Source organism: Lynx canadensis, chromosome D3, assembly GCF_007474595.2.
Source record: "Lynx canadensis isolate LIC74 chromosome D3, mLynCan4.pri.v2, whole genome shotgun sequence".
NCBI classification, from domain to species: domain Eukaryota; kingdom Metazoa; phylum Chordata; class Mammalia; order Carnivora; family Felidae; genus Lynx; species Lynx canadensis.
This window is the reverse complement of record NC_044314.2, coordinates 71305496-71324733: the sequence shown is the minus strand read 5'-3', so window position 1 is coordinate 71324733 and position 19238 is coordinate 71305496. Positions and strand designations below refer to the sequence as shown.

At 39.6% G+C, this 19238-nt stretch overlaps 1 protein-coding gene and 1 long non-coding RNA gene across 8 annotated transcripts in view; one reads left to right on the top strand and one right to left on the bottom strand.

Moving 5' to 3' along the window:
* HORMAD2 (HORMA domain containing 2) overlaps positions 1-509 on the bottom strand; it is an 83730-nt gene extending 83221 nt beyond the window's left edge. For all 6 annotated transcript variants that reach the window (XM_030336852.1, XM_030336853.1, XM_032595410.1 and 3 more), the window contains exon 1: positions 405-509. The gene's annotated coding sequence lies outside the window, so the exon portion shown is untranslated. The remainder of the gene's footprint in view (positions 1-404) is intronic.
* A 245-nt stretch (positions 510-754) lies between these two features.
* LOC115528259 overlaps positions 755-19238 on the top strand; it is an 86960-nt gene continuing 68476 nt past the window's right edge. For both annotated transcript variants that reach the window (XR_003973191.1, XR_003973190.1), the window contains exon 1: positions 755-914. This is a non-coding gene — a long non-coding RNA (uncharacterized LOC115528259). The remainder of the gene's footprint in view (positions 915-19238) is intronic.

Here is a 19238-nt window from a genome sequence, read left to right as displayed (position 1 = left end):
TTGCAGCTTCCTCACCAAGACTCAATCCTCCTTTTCCACCGAAATCTGAATTCAATAGCTACTTTGGTGTTCACAGTACAATTATCGCCACTCTTTTTTTTTTTTTTTTCCTGGTATATGCGAAAATTTTCGAAATCGAGCCCTGAGGGCGGCGGGGGTGGGTGGGGAGGGTGTTATCTAGAAGCTTCTCTTTGTTTTTTTCCTCACCCTCCCCCCCCCCCCCCCCGCCGCCTTCCCGCTTCTCCTCAGGGCACTTCGGGGCTCAGCGAAATACTTTCAAATCAAACTTAAAGCCTCAAGTAAAAGGAAAGGAAAAGAAAAAAAAAAATTAACCTAAGAACACGGAAGTAACAATGCTCAAGCGCCCTCTTTCTCCGGGCACCTTGCCTCTGCACAGCCCTCACCTCAGCTCCTCGAGGTCTCTCTCAGATCTCTCACAAGGATGCCCAACGGCCTTTTCGAGCCCAAACCCTTTCGGGCTCATGAATAGTCAACGACGCCTTTCTGGGTGGGGCGAGAGACACTTACTCATGAATAATTCATAACCTCTCCAAGTCAAGCCCGGGCGGCCCGCCTTGTTCGGCTTCATGAATATGCAAAAAGCTGCCAGAGGCTGCTAACGGCCCCCTGGAGATCCCTGCCCCCTCAGCGCCGGCGTCGTCCGCGCCTGGACTCCTTCGCTCTGGGTTCCCCGCCACATGCCCCCCGGTCGCCGGCGCCGCGTCTCTTCTGCCGCCTTCTCGCCCTTCCGAAGGCTGGCCACGCGCTCCCGGGCCTGAGGGACCCGTGCCTGGCTCGCGGCGCCGCACGCGAACCCCGACGGGGCCTTCCGTTCAGGACCACTCGGCTGGCGCAGCCGGTACGTCGAGGACAGCCCGCCGCGGGGCTTGCTGAGGAGACGCCTGCCGGCCCAGGTGAGGCGGCGGCGGGGAGGCCGACGCGGGCGGTGCTGGATTAAAGCCCGGAGGACCGCTTTTTTATTGCGTGCCTGGGACCGGGACTGGCGGCGGGAGGGGGGTGGGTTGAGGCGGACAGAGAGGCCTGAGGCCACTGCAGAGCGGGATGAGGGAGAAGCATCTAGAGCTTTTGGGGCCGGCTGTCAACCTGGAAGCGGGAGCTAGAGGTCTAGAGACAGACGTTTTCATCCTTGAGGGTATCTCACTTCTTTCCTAGCATAGACCCAACTTTGCGTTATTTCGAACGTTGATTTGTAATTACGCAAATGAAACCTCAGCGAGGTGATCCCTGTAAGCAGTCGGGTGTTGGTCTCCTCAGATCCTTTCTCACGTGTTCAGGGACATACTCAGTGCCTTGTGGAGCTTTTCTAAGGTTCGTGAAGTCCTTTGAACCTCTGCAATGGGATTTCTTAGAAAATGGGTAAAGGAAGCATGGGGTCACTTGAAACCTAGTTTTACTTTGTTTCTGCAGTGAAGGAAAAAAAGATACCAGTTGGTAAAACATGAGTTTATAACATAATGACTAAGCCATAATTTGGGCTAAAATTGTTCTTTAGCGTAGGTTTTTTTTTTTTTTTTTTAATGTTTATTTATTTATTTTGAGAGAAAGAGCATGTGCGAGCAGGGGAGGGGCAGAGAGAGAGAGAGAGAGAGGGAGTGAGAGAATCCCAAGCAGACTTCCCGTTCAGGGCAGAACTGGACCCAGGGTTGGACCCCACGACCGTGAGAACATGACCTGAACCAAAATCAAGAGTCTGGGCTTCAACCGACTGAGCCACCCAGGTGCCCCAAGTGCAGGTTTTCTCATCCTCTCCCTGCCGAATTGTGATAGCCCAAAATGTCTCCAGATGTGGTCAAATGCAAAATCGCCCTTGGTTGAGATCAACTGATTTGATCCCAAACTTTCCAGAAGTAATTGCTCTTTAAGCTCCAGCCTGGCAGATGGTCTCTCTGCTCCAGCCCTTTCCGTCATCAGTATTTACCAGCTTCCATCTGGGGGGACGACTAGTCCCCTCCGTGGTAGCTGTTCTCGTTCTCATCTGCCCTCAAGTCTCAGCTTTGGTAACTATGCAAAGAGCCTTCCCCCTCTTCCCTATGCTAATGAAAGTTTATCTCTCTCCACCCTGCTCGCAAACGCAGTTATTACCTCTCATTACTACTTTTCCTTCCTCAAATGTATCACAATCTGGATTTCATTTATTTGTTAATCTGTTTTTCTTCACCACCTAGAATACAGTAAGCCGTAGTAGAGTCCTCATCCATCTGGGTCACTCCTGGATGTCTAGTGACCATCCCAGTGCCTGGTACACAGTGATCACTCAATAAACATTGGAGGATGGAAATATGTAACCCTCTCTTCCTCCCTAAGTACATCTGTGGAGTTTCTCCTACTCCTTTCCATTCTCATTCCCTGCTGGGCTCCTTGTGACCTTTGTTTAGAACTTGAATGGAAGAATGAACGCCTAGAAGCTGTGACTAAATTCTTCACTCTTCCCACTGACTTATCCACTCCTTGAGGGCAGAAACTGTCCTTTATAAAGTTCACTGAAGGTATTCATATAGTTGAATGAACCAATCTATGACTTTAAGGAACAATATTAGACAATTAAAAATTGGTAGGAACACTGGGGGCTTTAGAAATTATCAGTTTAGTGACACCTGGGTGGCTCAGTCGGTTGAGCCTTGACTTTTTACTTCAACTTTTGTTGTGATCCCAGGGTTGTGCGATGGAATTCTGTCTCAGGCTCAAAGCTCAGCACAGAGATTCTCCCTCTCCACTCCCCGCCCCCCCATCAGGGAAGGGAAGGGGAGGGGAGGGGAGGGGAGGGGAGGGAGGGAGGGAGGAAGGAAGGAAGGAAGGAAGGAAGGAAGGAAGGAAGGAAGGAAGGAAGGAAGGAAGGTACTTTAGGGATGAGAGCTTAAGTAATTTGTGCAAAGTCCTCAAGCTTGTTAAGAGACCAAGTCACAAGTCTCACACCTTTCTTTCAAGTCTCTTTTCTAATCTCCAGCCAATCTAGTTTCTTATTCCTTTTCTGTGAACATGACTTAGAGCTCAAACATGAAAATCCCAAGCCAAAGACCTGCTTCTTGTCAACTAAAAGCTTTTGAGCTTGTATCCTTCATCTTTTGATTAAACCTACCCTGGGGATAATGGCCTAATGAGCTCAAAAGTGTATGATATTCAAACGATTACCCATCTTCTCTTGTACCTTTCAGTGATTAGAGATTGGAAATTGTCCCTGTCAGAGCAAAGTACCTTGTTTGTTTTGGAAGGAAAAATGTACATTGTGGGAGAAATTGATCGTTGTGTATAAATTTCCAAATAACCAGTTAAAGTTTGGCCAAACCCTGTATCCAGTAGAAAAATAACATGTGAAACAAATTAAAATAAGGTGGGGAAGGGGAATCTTATTTGAGATGACTTTCCTTGCCTATCACTCTTTAGACATGTATGTTTCCTTTTACTCTGTGTTCCTGAAACAGTTGTCACTCCTCATTAATCAGTCTCTGGTTAGACCTTTGTTTTTTGAGAGCTAAAGACCATTTTTCCTTCTCAGTTAAATTCAGGGTTCCTTCTTTTACCTTCTTGATTATTTTATATAGGCAGCACCTGGTTAGTAGAGTCTTGTGGCATCCTCTCAGCTGTTAGGATTTTGGATTTTTTTTTCTGAGGCATCTGACAGCACTTTTAGTCACAGGGAATAGATAAATGTCTGACAGATTGGAACTTTCCCCATCAAGTTCAGTTTAAGCTTGGAAGTCTTCTCCGAAAGATGGTTTACATGAAGGTTGTCAAAAATAGACATATTGAATATAAAATATATTTTCAAGAGGACATCTCTAGATGCATTTCCCTTTTCAGTGTACACAATCGTGATACCAAATACAGAGAAAAGAAATTGGGGTGGAGGGAGAAATTAAGAGTAAAGTGTGGTTTCTTTATCCTCTTTACTTTCAACTTTTATTAGAACTCTTAAAATCATAACTTACAATCTTCATAAAGCTAACACCACCGTATACATTCATTCATCAAGCATTTATTTTATACCTGCCATTTGTAAAGCACTCCGTTTGGCATTGTGGGGACCAGAGAGATAATAATTTGGTCTCTGAGCTGTGGAAGTTCACAGTTTAGTAAGAATACCTGTAAACACATCACTCACATAGAAAATATTAATGCAATATTAATGGAAGTATAAATTATAAGATGGAATGTAGAAAAGGAAGCTATGCATTCTAAATAATGAATCAAGACAGCTTCACAAAGAAGGTAACATTTTAGGAGGAGAACATGTATATATAATTTCCTTTGCTCATTCTTTGGCAATGGTTAGACAATTTCAAACCGGTAAAAGCAGACATTTTGCCCACCACTTTAGAACTAGGAAAGAAAAGGAGGTGTAAGATTCTTTTTTTCCATTCCTGGTAGCAGCATGCTTCTGAAAGCTGGATGTTACCTTAACAATCCCAAATGCCTCATTGATAGTTAAGAGGAGAGTGCCAGCTGCATTATTTCAAGCCCTTATTTCCACATTATGTTGTTATTTTATTCTGGTCTTCATTGGGGCATATAGTAGCCATGAGATTTTTAATTAATTAATTATTGTCAGTGGTGTTTATAAATGTTTTTATGAATGTGACTCTGGAGTCCCAGAATTTTAAGTATCACTGAGAAGAGAAACAAAATGATTTAGAGAACTGAAGTGTTTTTTTTTTTTAATGTTTTTATTTTATTTTTGAGAGAGAGACAGCAAGAGCAGGGGAGGGGCAGGGAGAGGGAGACACAGAATCTGAAGTAGACTCCAGGCTCTGAGCCTGACGCAGGCCTCGAACTCATGAACCATGAGATCATGACCTGAGCTGAAGTCAGATGCTTAACTGACTGAGCCACCCAGGCACCCAAGAACTAAAATTTTGAATCAAGCCTCTATGTGTAAGCTAGCTATATTGCCTAACTTATTTAGGGTAATTTTTAGAGAGAAAGGCAAATAGAAAGGATTACCAACGTGGCTTTAACTTTTGAACTTGATCCATTCTTTGGCAGCCAAAGAGAAGCCAGTCAGTATGAAATAGGCCTTTCAAAATGAAATAAGTCCAACTATAAGGTTTTATTATAAGCTTCTGCTGCTTCTGCCCATACCCTGGCTACCTACAAAATACAATTCCATGTGTAGGTGACAATTTATCATGGCCTTCATGGCCATTTAGAGTTGCATATTGATTTCTACATCCTTTGAATTGATCTTTTTCTGACTGGCAGAAGAATCTTCATGTGGGTTGTATGTTTCTGAGGAAAACTTAGTGTTTAATGAATTGGAATAGGAAATGACAGTGGCTATAAGGGACATGTTGCTGCCTGCTTGAATGCCCTAAGAAATGATGTCAGGGAAGGTAATAATTCTGAAACATAGAAATGTTCTATTTGGCTACTTGTTTCTCTTTTCTGCTGACTAAGGAGTTTTGGTGACATGTAAAATGATGTTATACTTCCCTTAATGTTTATCATTTAATAGGAAAGATTTCAAATGAAATAGATTTTAAACTGGTTTTTCATAACTGCTACTTGGTACATCTTCATAGAGATCTGAGATGAGGTGATGTTCAAAATTTACCACAGTACTGACAGCCTGTATTTTGAAACCCTTTATTTCTACACATTTTGATGCTTGGAACGTGACATTTACCACAAAAAAGGTTTAGAACTTCTGTGAGACCATAGTGCAGCCTCAGCCCTTTGAGAGGCTTTTTTTCTTCCTTTAATTTATACTAACTCAGTGATAAATGTGTATTAATGACCTCTGGTTGAGAAGGTTATTAATTTAAGATTCAGAATACTTATGATCTTAATCTTAGCACAAATTGAATGCAAATATAAGACATTTGAGGCAGGATGTTCTTTATTTCTCTTTTTATTTAAATTATTGCCCCTTTATTTTCCTTCCTTTTTCTTTCTTTCTTTCTTTCTTTCTTTCTTTCTTTCTTTCTTTCTTTCTTTCTTTCAAGTAATCTCTACATCCAGCATGGGGTTTGAACTCGTGACACAGAGATCAGGAGTCACATGTGCTACTGACTGAGCCAGCCAGGTGCCCCCAATGCAGGCTTTTCTATCTCTTCTCAAAAAACAAACAAACAGCAATTTCTTTCTGCCAAGAGAAAGATTTAACAAGTGGAAAGTGAGTAAGACATTAACAGGAAAATCACGTATGTACATAGCTTTTAAAAATGGAAGGGAGGGGGCGCCTGGGTGGCTCAGTTGGTTGAGTGTCCAACTTCGACCCAGGTCATGATCTCACAGTCTGTAGGTTTGATCCCCGCATCGGGCTCTATGCTGACAGCTCAGAGCCTGGAGCCTGCTTCCGATCCTGTGTCTTCCTCTCTCTCTGCCTCTCCCCCATTCTCACTTTGTCTCACTCTGTCTCTCAAAAATAAATAAATGTAAAAAAAAAAAATTTAAAAAAAAATGAAAGGGAGAAAGAATTTCAAGAAGACCTCATTTAGAGATTTACTGTGACTCACACCTAACAAAACTCCCAGAAAGCCAGATTCCTGTGAAAGTCATATTTTCAAATATGCCAGGGGTTTGGGGCTATGTTAATCTTGGTCACATTAATGCACAGCACAGAAAGATTTACTGTAGTAAGAGGCATTGGAAGAATTCAAAATATCACCTTATCAATCCTCTGTGGACATCCCTCTCCCTTTATTTTTTGAAGAGTGCCTAGACATAAGACATAATAAACACACATTGAATGAATGCATAGATGTTGAAGAACCCCAAATATCCCAGTGATGAACTGGATGTGTTCAAATTATGCCTAATGGAGTTGATCTTTGAAAAGGTTGCATTGCGGGGCGCCTGGGTGGCGCAGTCGGTTGAGCGTCCGACTTCAGCCAGGTCACGGTCTCGCGGTCCATGAGTTCGAGCCCCACGTCAGGCTCTGGGCTGATGGCTCGGAGCCTGGAGCCTGTTTCCGATTCTGTGTCTCCCTCTCTCTCTGCCCCTCCCCCATTCATGCTCTGTCTCTCTCTGTCCCAAAAATAAATAAAAAAACGTTGAAAAAAAATTAAAAAAAAAAAAAAGAAAAGGTTGCATTGCAAATTTCCTGTTTTTGTTGTTAGTATTATTTTTCCATTTATCCTAATTTGAAATCATTATCTTTTTTTGTTACCTTTTTTTCAAGTATAGTGTATGTACAGAAAACCATCCTCTCTTTAAAATGTACCTTTCATTGGGGCACCTGGGTGGCTCAGTCGGTTAAGCATCTGACTTTTGGTTTCAGCTCACGTCATGATCTCACAGTTCGTGAATTTGAGCCCCACATCGGGCTCTGTGCTGAGAGCACGGAGCCTACTTGGGATTCTGTCACCTTCGCTCTCTGCTCCTCCTCTCCTTACTCTTTATATCTTTCTCAAAAAGTAAATTAAAAAAAAGGGGGGGGGGCACCTGGGTGGCTCAGTCAGTCAGGTGTCTGACTTTGGCTCAGGTCATGATCTCACAGCTCGTGGGTCTCTCTCTGCCCCTTCTCTCTCTGCCCCTCCCCTGCTCACACTTTGTCTGTCTCTCTCTCAAAAATACATAAACATTAAAAAAATTAAAAAGAAACAAAAAATAATGAAATTTACCTTTTATTTACATATACATAAAATTCACCACTTTAAAGTGTATCAGTGTTTTTTAGCATATTTATATAGAGTGGTATAATCACCACTAATTCCAGAACATTCTTATCACCCCAAAAAGAAACCCCATGCTCAGCAATGACTCCTCATTTCTTTCTCCCCTAACCCCTATAAACCATTAATCTACTTTTTGCCTCTATGGATTTGACTGTTCTGGATATTTCACATAAATGGAATCATACAATATATAGTCTTTTGTGTTTGGTTTCTTTCATTTAGTATAAAAATTAAAGTGTGATATTCATGTTGTAACATATATCATATCAACACTTCATTTCTTTTTATGGCTGAACAATATTCCGTTGGTGGATATACCACATTTTGTTTATCTGTTCATCAGTTGATGGACATTTGGCTTGTTTCCACTTTTTGGCTATTAAGAATAATCCTCCTGGGGTGCCTGGCTGGCTCTGTCAGTAGACAGTGTGACTCTGTTTTGTTGTGTTTGATATTTATTTATTTTTGAGAGAGACAGAGTGCAGGTTGGGGAGGAGCAGAGAGAAAGACACACACACAGAATCTGAAACAGGCTCCAGGCTCCAAGCTGTCAGCACAGAGCCCGACACAGGGCTCAAACTGACAAATCACGAGATCATGACCTCAGCTAAAGTCGGATGCTTAGCTGACTGAGCCACCCAGACACCTCTAGAACATGTGATTATTGAGTTCAGGGTCATGAGTTAGAGCCTCACATTGGGCATGGAGTCTACCTAAAATAAAAATTAAAAAAAAATCCTCCTGAATATACATTTTCCAAAAAAAATATACAGGTGGCCAAGAGACACATGAAAAAATGTTCAACAAGTCCAGTCATCAGGGAAATGCAAATCAAAACCACAGTAAGATATCACCTTCACATGGGTTGGAATGGCTAGTATCAAAAAGACAACAAGTGCTGGTGAGCATGTGGAAAAAAAGAATAAAAACATTTTTTTTAAGTTTTTATTTTAATCGGGGCACCTGGGTGGCTCAGTTGGTTGAGTGTCCAACTTTGGCTCAGGTCATGATCTCGTGGTTTGTGAGTTGGAGCCCTACATCAGGCTCATGTTGTCCGTCTGTCTGTCAGCACAGAGCCTGCTTTAGATCCTCTCTCCCCTTCTCTCTGCCTCTCCCCTGCTGTGCTCTCCGTGGGCACCCCCCCAAATTTTTTTAAGTCTTTATTTTAATCACCTGGTGCTCCTCATGACAAGTGCACTTCTTAATCCCCATCACCTATTTCACCCATCTCTCCCCCCCACCTCCCTTCTGTAACTATCAGTTTGTTCTCTATAGTTAAGAGTCTGTTTTTTGACTTGTCTCTCTTTTTCCCCCCTTTTGCTCGTTTGTTTTGTTTCTTAAATTCCACATATGAGTGAAATCATGGTATTCATCTTTCTCTAACTGACTTATTTCACTTAGCTTTATACTCTCTAGCTCCATCCATGTTGTTTGCAAATGGCAAGATGTCGTTCTTTTTTATGACTGAATAATATTCCATTGGGTGTGCACATGCGTATATATGTATATACACATATACACCACATCTTCCTAATCTGTTCATCTATCAATGGATACGGGCTGCTTCCCTAGTTTGTCTATTGTAAATAATGCTGAAGTAAACACAGGAGTGCATGTATGTATCCCTTTGAGTTAGTGTTTTTGTATTCTTTGGGTAAATACTCAGTAATGTGGTTGCTGGATCATAGGGTAGTTCTATTTTTAACTTTTTTTTTTAAGATTTTATTTTTAAGTAATCTCTATATCCAATATGGGGCTTGAGCTTACAACCCTGAGATCAAGACTTGCATGCTTTATGCATGGAGCCAGCCAGGTGCCCCTATTTTTAACTTTTTTTTTTTTTAATATATGAAATTTATTGTCAAATTGGTTTCCATACAACACCCAGTGCTCATCCCAAAAGGTGCCCTCCTCAATACCCATCACCCACCCTCCACTCCCTCCCACCCCCCATCAACCCTCAGTTTGTTCTCAGTTTTTAACAGTCTCTTATGCTTTGGCTCTCTCCCACTCTAACCTCTTTTATTTTTAACTTTTTGAGAAACATCCATACTGTTTTCCATAGTGGCTGCACCAGTTTGCATTCCCACCAAGATGCAAAACGGTTCCCTTTTCTCCATATCCTTGCCAACTTGTGTTGTTGATTTTAGCCATTCTGACAGGTGTGAGGTGATATCTCATTGTAGTTTTGATTTGCATTTCCCTGATGGCAAGTGATGATAAACATCTTTTCATATGTCTGTTGGCTAACTGGATGTCTTCTTTGGCTAAATGTTTGTTCATGTCCTCTGCCCATTTTTTATTTGGATTATTTGGTTTTGGGGCATTGAGTTTTATTAAGTTCTTTATATATTTTGGATTCTAACCCTTTATCAGATATGTCATTTGCAAATAGATTCTCCCATACTGTGGGTTGTCTTTTGGTTTTGTTGATTGTTTCTTGTGTAGAAGCTTTTTATTTTGATGTAGCTCGAATACTTCTTTGCTTTTGTTTCCCTTGTTTCAGGGGACCTATGTAGAAAAAAAGTTGCTACAGTTGATGTCACAGAAATTATTGCCTTTACTCTTTTCTAGGATTTTTATGATTTCAGGTCTCACATTTAGGCCTTTAATCCATTTTAAATTTACTTTTGTGGATAGTGTAAGAAAGTGGTCCAGTTTTATTCATTTGCATGTTGCTGTCTAGTTTTCCCAACACCATTTGTTGAAGAGACTGTCTTTTTCCCACTGGATATTCTTTCCTGCTTTGTTGAAGATTAATTGACCATATAATTGTGGGTTTATTTCTGGATTTTCTATTCTGTTCCATTGACCTGTGTGTCTGTTTCTATGCCAGTACCATACTGTTTTGACTATACAGCTTTGTAATATAACATGAAGTCTACAATTGTGATGCTTTACTTTTGTTTTTAAAGATTGTTTTGGCTATTTGGGGTCTTTTGTGGTTCCATACAAATTTGAGGATTGTTTATTCTAGTTCTGTGAAAAATGGTGTTGGTATTTTGATAGGGATTGCATTAAATGTGTAGATCGCTTTGGGTAGTATAGACATTTTAACACTATTTGTTCTTCCCATCCATGAGCATGGAATATCTTTCCATTTCTTTGTGTTGTTTCAATCTCTTTCATCAGTGTTTTATCGTTTTTAGAGTATAGATCTTTCACCACTTTGGTTAGGTTTATTCCTAGGCATCTTATTATTTTTGGTGCAATTATAAATGAAATTGATTCCTTAAATTCTCTTTCTGCTGCTTCATTATTGGTGAATAGAAATACGATAAGTTTCTATACGTTGATTTTGTATCCTGTGGTTTTAACTGAATTCATTTATCAGTTCTAATAGTTTTTTGTTGGAGTCTTTAGGGTTTTCTTTTTTTTTTTTTTAATGTTTTTTTATTTATTTTGAGAGAGAGAGTGGTTTGCATGAGTGGGGGAGGGGCAGAGAGAGAGGAAGAGACAGAATCCCAAGCAGGATCCGCACTGTCAGCTCAGAGTCTGATGCGGGGCTTGATCTCACAAATTGTGAGATCATGACCTGAGCTGAAATCAAGAGTTGGACACTTAACCGACTGAGCCAACCAGGTGCCCCATAGGGTTTTCTATGTAGAATATCCTGTCATCTACAAATAGTGAAAGTTTTATTTCTCTGTTACTGATTTAGATGCCTTTTATTTTTGTTGTTGTCTGATTGCATAGTACTTCCAACACTATGTTGAATGAGGGTGGTGAGAGTAGACATCCTTGCCTTATTCCTCACCTTATGGGAAAGGTTCTCCGTTTTTCCCTATTGAAGATGATGTTAGCTGTGGGGTTTTCATATATGGTCATTATTATGTTGAGGTATATTCCCTCTAAACCTACTTCGTTGAAGGTTTTTATGATGAATGGATCTTGTACTTTGTTAAATGCTTTTTCTGCATCTCTTAAAATGGTCATATGGTTCTTATCCTTTCTCTTTTTGATGTGATATATCACATTGATTTGCAATTATTGAACCACCCTTGCAACCCAAGAATAAATCCCACTTGATTGTGGTGAAAAATTTTTTTAATATATTGTTGGGTTCGGTTGCTAGTATTTTGTTGAGGATTTTTGCATCTGTATTCATCAGAGATACTGGTCTGTAGTTCTCTTTTTTTTGTGGTGTGTTTATCTGGTTTTGGTATCAGGGTAATGCTGGCCTCATAGAATAAATTTGGAAGTTTTCCTTCATTTTCTATTTTTTGGAATAATTTAGGAAGAATAGGTATTAACCCTTCCTTAAATATTTGGTAGAATTCACCTTTGAAGCCATCTGGTCCTGGACTTCTATTTGTTGGGAACTTTTTGATTACTGACTCAATTTCTTTGCTGGTAATCAGTATGTTCAAATTTTCTATTTCTTCTTGTTTCAGTTTTGGTAGCTTATAGATTTCTAGCAATTTATTTCTTTTAGGTTGTCCAGTTTATTGGCATATACTTTTAAAAATAATATTCTGTTATACTTGTTTGAATTTCTGTGGTGTCGGTTGTTATTTCTTGTCTCTCATTTGTGATTTTATTATTTGGATTCTTTCTCTTTTTTTCTTGATAAGTCTGGTTAAAGATTTACCAGTTTTGATTTTTTTTTCCCCCAGAGGCCCAGCTCTTGGTTTCTTTGATCTGTTCTATTGGGTTTTGCTTTGTTTTTTGTTTTTTTTCCCCTATATCATTTCTTTCTGCTCTAATCTTTATTTTTTCCTTCCTTCTTTTGTTTTTAAGTTTTGTTTGTTCTTTTTCTAGCTCTTTTAGGTGTAAGGTTAGGTTATTTGTTTGGGATTTTTCTTGCTTCTTGAGTTAAGCCTGTATTGCTATAAACTTCCCTCTTAGATCAGTTTTATTGCATCACAAAGGTTTTGAACCATTGTGTTTTCATTTTCATTTGTTTCCATGTACTTTTTATTTCTTCTCTTATTTCCTGGGTAACCCATTCTTTGTTTGTAGCATCTTATTTAACCTCCATGTATTTGTGGCCTTTCCAAATTTTTTCTTGTGGTTGACTTCTACTTTCATAGTATTGTGGTCAGAAAAAATTAATGGTATGACTTCAATCTTTTTGAATTTGTTGGGGCCTGTTTTATGGCCTAACTTGTTATTTCTTCTGGAGAATGTTTTGTGTGCACTTGAAAAGAATGTGTATTTTGCTGTTTTAGGATGGAATGTTGTGAATTTAGCTGTTAAATCAATCTGCTCCAGTGTGTCATTCAAAGCCATTGTTTCTGTGTTGATTTTCTGTTTACATAATCTGTCTGTTGCTGTAAGTGGGGTGTTAAAGTCCTCTACTATTATTGTATTTTTATCAATTAGTTTCTTTGTTATTAACTGTTTCATGTATTTAGGTACTCCTATATTGGGTGTATAAATAATTACAATTGTTATATCTTTTTGTTGGATTGTCCCCTTTGTTATGATACAGTGCCTTTCTTCATCTTGTTACAGTCTTTGTTTTAAAGTCTGTTTTGTCCAATAGAAGTATTGCTACTCTGGTTTTCTTTTGACATACATTTGCATGATAAATGTTTCTCCATTACCTTACTTTCAATCTGTAGGTGTCTTTAGTTTTACAATGAGTCTCTTGTAGGCAGCATATAGATGGGTCTTGCTTTTTTAATCCATTCTGTCATTCTATGTCTTTTGGTTGGAGCATTTGGTCCTTTTACATTCAGAGTAATTACTGATAGATATGTATTTATTGTCATTTTTTTACTTGTTTTGTGGTTGTTTCTAAACATTTTCTTCTGATCCTTCCTTGTTTTTCTCTCTTTCATTGTTTGCTGGTTTTCTTTAGTGATATAATTGGATTTTTTTCTCTTTCATTCTTTGCATATTTATTAATGTTTTTTGATTTGCAGTTATTGTTAGGTTTGTATATAATATCTTCTGCATATAGCAATTTATATTAAGTTTATGGTCCTTTTAAGTTTGAACCTATTCTTCAGTCCTGTCCTTTCCACACTTTAGATATATTGTGTCATATTTTACATCTTTTTTTTTAATTAAAACAATTTTTTTTAATGTTTATTTATTTTTGAGAGACAGAGACAGAGACAGAGCATAAGCAGGGGAGGGGCAGAGAGAGGGAGACACAGAATCTGAAGCAGGCTCCAGGCTCTGACCTGTCAGCACAGAGCCTGATGCGGGGCTCTAACTCACAAACCATGAGATCATGACCTGAGCTGAAGTCAGATGCTTGACTGACTAAGCCACCCAGGCATTCCTTACATCTTTTTATTTTATGGTTTCCTTGAGTGATTTTTTTTTTTTTTTTTTGCAGAAAACCAATATTTTCTGCAATATTTTTCTGCAATATTTTTGCAGAAATATTTATTTTTACTGCTTTTGTGTTTCCTACCTTCATATTGTCTTTTGACCTTTCTGCTCAAAGAGTCCCCCTTTTTTAAAACTTTAAAAAATTTTTATTTTTGAGAGAGGGAGGGAAACAGGGGTAGAGGGAGAAAGAGAGAATCTTAAGCAGGCTTCACGCTTAGTGCAGAGCCCAATGCAGGGCTCAATTCCACGACCCTGGGATCGTGACTCGAGCTGAAATCAAGAGTTGAACTCTTAACTGATTGAGCCACCAAGGTGCCCCTTGAAGAGTCCCTTTTAATATTTTTTACAGGGCTGGTTTAATGGTCATGGACTCCTTTAGTTTTTGTTACCTCTCTTATCTCTCTATTCTGAATGATAGCCTCTTTGGATAGGTTTTTTCCATTCAGCACTTTGAATATATCTTGCCACTCCTTTCTGCCTTGGAAACTTTCTGTTGAAAAATCTGCTGATAACTTTATGCAGTTTCCTGTGTACGTAACTGTCTTCTTTGGTCTTGTTCTTTTAACATTTTTGTTTTATCACTATATTTTGCCATTTTAATTACATTATGTCTTGGGGTGGATCTTCTTTTGTTGATTTTGTTGGTGGTTCTCTGTGCCCCTTAGATCTGGATATCTGTTTCCTTCCCTAGATTAGGGAAGTTTTCAGTTATTATTTCCTCAAATTTCCTATCCCCTGTTCTCTTTATTCTTCTTCTGGGACTCCTATCATTTGAATGTTACTATGTTTGATGGAGTCACTGAGTTCCCTAAGTCTATTCTTGTTTTTGTATAATTTTTTTTCTCTCTTTTGTTCAGCTTGATTACTTTACGTTACTGTGTCTTCTAGGTCATTAATTTGTTCCACCACTTATTCCAGTCGGCTGTTCATTCAATTAAGCATGTTTCTCATTTTGTTTATTGAGCCCTTTATCTTTGCTATGTTATTCCTTATCTCTGTGTTGATAATCTCACTAATAGCCTTCATTCTTTTCTCCAGTCCAGTGAGTATCCTTATGATCATTGCTTTAAATTTTCCGTCAGTCATGTTACTTCTGTCTGTTTCACTTAGATCTCTAGGCATGGCCTTGTCCTGTTCCATTTGGAACAAATTCTTCTGTCTTCTCATTTTGTCTAAGTCTTTGTGCCTGTTTCTATGTGTTAGGAAAGTCAGTTACATTTCCTGTTCTTGAGAGTATTGACTTTATGAAGAAGAGATCCTGCAGTGTAGTGCCCCCTGTTCCCCAGCACTTGGCGTTTCTGGAAGTGTCTGCAATGTGTGTTGCATGCACTCTGCTGTTGTGTCATATCTGCTTTATCCTTCAGTCCATCATCTGCAGAAGCTCTCTTTGCCTGTTGTAGGTAGTGTTTGGTCCCTGGCCTGAATGTGGTGCATTTTTTACTAGATGTGCTGTGGTCTGCTTGTAAAATGAGACCTGTCACTGCCGCCACTGGAACCAAGGCCTCCCCAAACTCAGTGGGGAGACATGATGGTAGGGGTTTGGTCTGGTCTTCTTGGACAAGGAACCTGCTGCACTGGGACTGAGGCAAGTGTGACTGGGAATGGTGGTTCTTCTGGAGCATGGGGAATGAACGGCTTGATGTAAACAAGTTAGGCAGGACATGTCTATGCTGTGCTGGTTCCTGCAAGTGGCCCTGTGCTTATGCTGAGGGGTGGGGAAGGGAAATGGCACCATCCAGTTCCTTTGTTCCTGGAGGGGTCTCTCTGTGACTGCTGCCTGTCTGGGACATGCTCTGAGGGCAACTAACTTCCCTACTCTGTGCCCTAGGTGCTTTTCAGATCACTGAAGGGCTATTTGCCCTGGCTTTCCTCCAAGAGCAGTGCCAGTGTCTTCCAAGCTCTCCCAGAGTCAAGTGCACTGACCTTTAAAACTCCAGGCTTTGGGGGCACCTGGGTGGCTAAGCCGGTTGAGTGTCTAATTTCAGCTCAAGTCATCATCTCGCAGTTCATGAGTTCAAGCCCTGTGTCAGGCTGTGTGCTGACAGCTCGGAGCCTGGCGCCTGCTTCAGAATCTGTGTCTCTCTCTCTCTGTCCCTCCCCAGCTCAAAAATGAATAAACATTAAAAAACAACAACAACAACTACTCCAGGCTTTAAGCCCTGCTGATTGCAAGACCTCATGAAATTTGAGCCCTCTTGCCTTCCAAGCCAATTGCTACAGGGATTTGTTTTCCCTGAGCACTTCCCTGTGTGCTAGTCTGTCTCTTCTCATTCACCACTGCTCCCTCTCCACTGCAGTGGCCACAATCCATTTCTTTCCCCAGCCATATCCCTGTACTTTCTTTCTTTGATGTGTCCTCTTCTCTGCCTTTAGTTATGGAGTTTGTTCTGCCAGTCTTCAGTTAAATTTCTGGAGTATATTGGATATTTCATAGTTATCTAATTTTGGGGATGAGGGAGGCCGAGGGTTCTCCTACTCTGCCACCATCTTCCCCTCTCATCTATCAAAAGAGGAAAATCTTGCCATTTGCAACAACATGTATGGATCTAGAGGGTATTATGCTGAGTGAAATAAACCAGAGAAAGGCAAATACTGTGTAATTGCATTTATATGTAGAATCTAAAAAACAAAAATGAGCCAATAAAGCAAAACAGAAGCAGACACATAAATACAGAGAAAAAATTGGTGGTTGCCAGAGGGGAGGGGGTTGGGGAATGGGCGAAGTGAAATAGATAAAGGGGATTAAGAGGTGCAAACTTCCATTAATAAATATGTAATAGTGATGTGAAGTACAGCATAGGGAGTATAGTCAATAATATAACTTTGGTGACAAATGGTATTACACTTACCATAGTGAGCATTTTGTAATGTATCTAAATGTTGAATCACTATATTGTATACCTGAAACTAAATATAATGTTGTATGTCAACTATACTTCAATTTGAAATAAGTAAATAAGAATAATCTTGCTATGAACATTTGTGTAGAAATTTTTTCTTTTTTAAGTTTATTTATTCAAAGAGAGAGAGAGACCATGAATGGGGAAGGGGCAGAGAGAGGGAATCCCAAACAGGTTCTGCACTGTCAGCATGGAGCCTGACGTGGAGCTCAAACTCACAAACTGTGAGATCATGACCTGAGCCAAAATCAAGAGTTGGATGCTTAACTGACTGAGCCACCCAGGTGCCCCAGAGTACAAGTTTTTGATTGGGTGTATGTTTTCGTGTCTCTTGGGTGTACATCTAGGAGTGGAATTGCTGGATCATATGGTAACTCTGGTTTTAACTTTTTGAGGAACTGCCAAACTGTTAACAAAGCAGCTGCATCATTTTACATTCCCATCAACAGTGTATGAGGGTTCTGATTTCTTCAGATCCTTGCCTTGTCATTTCCATCGCCCCCCACAACTTTTTTTTTAATAGCTATCCAAGTGGGTATGAAATGATATGTCATTGTGGTTTTGATTTGTATTTCCTTAATGACTGATTGTGGTGAGCATCTTTTCATGTGCCTTTTGGCCATTTGTATTTCTTATTTGGAAAAAGGTCTATTCTAATCCTATGCCAACTTTAAAACTGGGCAATTTGTCTTTTTATTGCAGAGTTGTAAATGTTCTTTATATATTCTGGATATAAGTGCCTCCTCAGATACATGATTTTGAAATATTTTCTTCTATGAGTTTTCTTCAGTTTCTTGATGGTGTCCTTCAATACCCAAAAGGTTTTAGTTTATCTGTTTTCTGTTGCTTGTGTTTTTGGTGTCATATATAAGAAACCATTGCCAATCCAAGATTACAAACATGTATGCCAGTGCTTTTTACCAGGAATTTTATACTTACATTTAAGTGTACTTACATTTAAGTCCTCGGCCCATTTTGAGTTAATTTTCATATATAATGTGAGGTAGGGATCCAACTTCATTTTTTTGGTATGTGAATATCCACTTATCTAAGCATAATTTGTTGAAAAGACTATTATTTCTCTGTTGAATTATCTTTTCATTTTTGTCAAGAATTGACCATAACTGTGAGGGTTTATATCTATACTTAAGTTTTTATTCCGTTGATACATATGTCTGCTCTTATGCCACAACCATACTGTCCTAACAGTATATAGGACTTAAAAAATATTTTTGACTGTAGTAACTTAAAAAATATTTTTTTAATGTTTATTTATTTTTGAGAGAGAGAGAGTTGGGGAGGCGGGAGGGCAGAGAGAGAGGGAAATACAGAATCTGAAGCAGGCTCCAGGCTCTGAGCTGTCAGCATAGAGCCCAACATGGGGCTTAAACTCATAAACTGTAAGATCATGACCTGAGCTGAAGTCGGATGCTTAACCGACTGAACCGCCCAGGGACACCTCTTTGTGGTAACTTTTGAGATCACAATAGTGTGAGTTTTCCAACTTTTTCAAGATTGTTTTGGCTATTGTCATTTCTTTGAAATTTTTTTGAGTTATTACCTTAGTGGTTTCCTGGGGATTACAATTAATATCTTAATTTATAGCAATCTAGTTCAGATTAATGCAAGTTCATTTCAATAGTTTATAAAAGCTTTGCTTATTTGTAGCTCCCTTTCCTCTCCCTCCCTTCATGCTGTTATCATCACACATATACATTATACATAAACGTTGTAAGTCTGCAACACAGCTTTATAATTACTGCAGTTGTCTTTTAAATCAGATAGGAGAAACAACTTACAAACAGAAAATACATTTATGTTCTCTTTATATTTGTCTGTGTATTACTTTACCAAAGCGGTTTCTATTTCTCCATATGAATTTAAGGTACTGTCTGGTGTCCTCTCATTTCAGCCTGAAGGATTCCTTCTATTTTAGAGCAGATTTTTTTTTAATTCTTTTTTTTAAGTTTATTTATTTTGAGAGAGAGCACGCACATGCAAGCAGGGGAGGGGCAGAGAGAGGGGGAGAGAATCCTAAGCAAGCTCCATGCTGTGAGCGCAGAGCCCTTCATGGGGCTCAAACTCACCAACTGTGAGATCAAGACCTGAGCTGAAATCAGAGTCGGATGCTTAACTGACTGAGCCACCAGGTGCCCCTATTGTAGAGCAGATTTGATAGTGAGTGATTCTCTCTCCAGCTGTTGATCTAGAAATGTCTTAATTTCTCCTTTGTTTTTGAAGGGTAGTTTTTCTGTATATAAATTCTAGCTTGATGGTCTTTGAATGGTCTAGCTTGATGGTCTAGCACCTTGAATATGCCATCCCACGGCCTTTTGGTCAACATGGTTTCTGATGAAAAATCATTCATTTCCCTTATTCAGAATACCTTCTATGTGATGATTTGTTTCTCTATCAT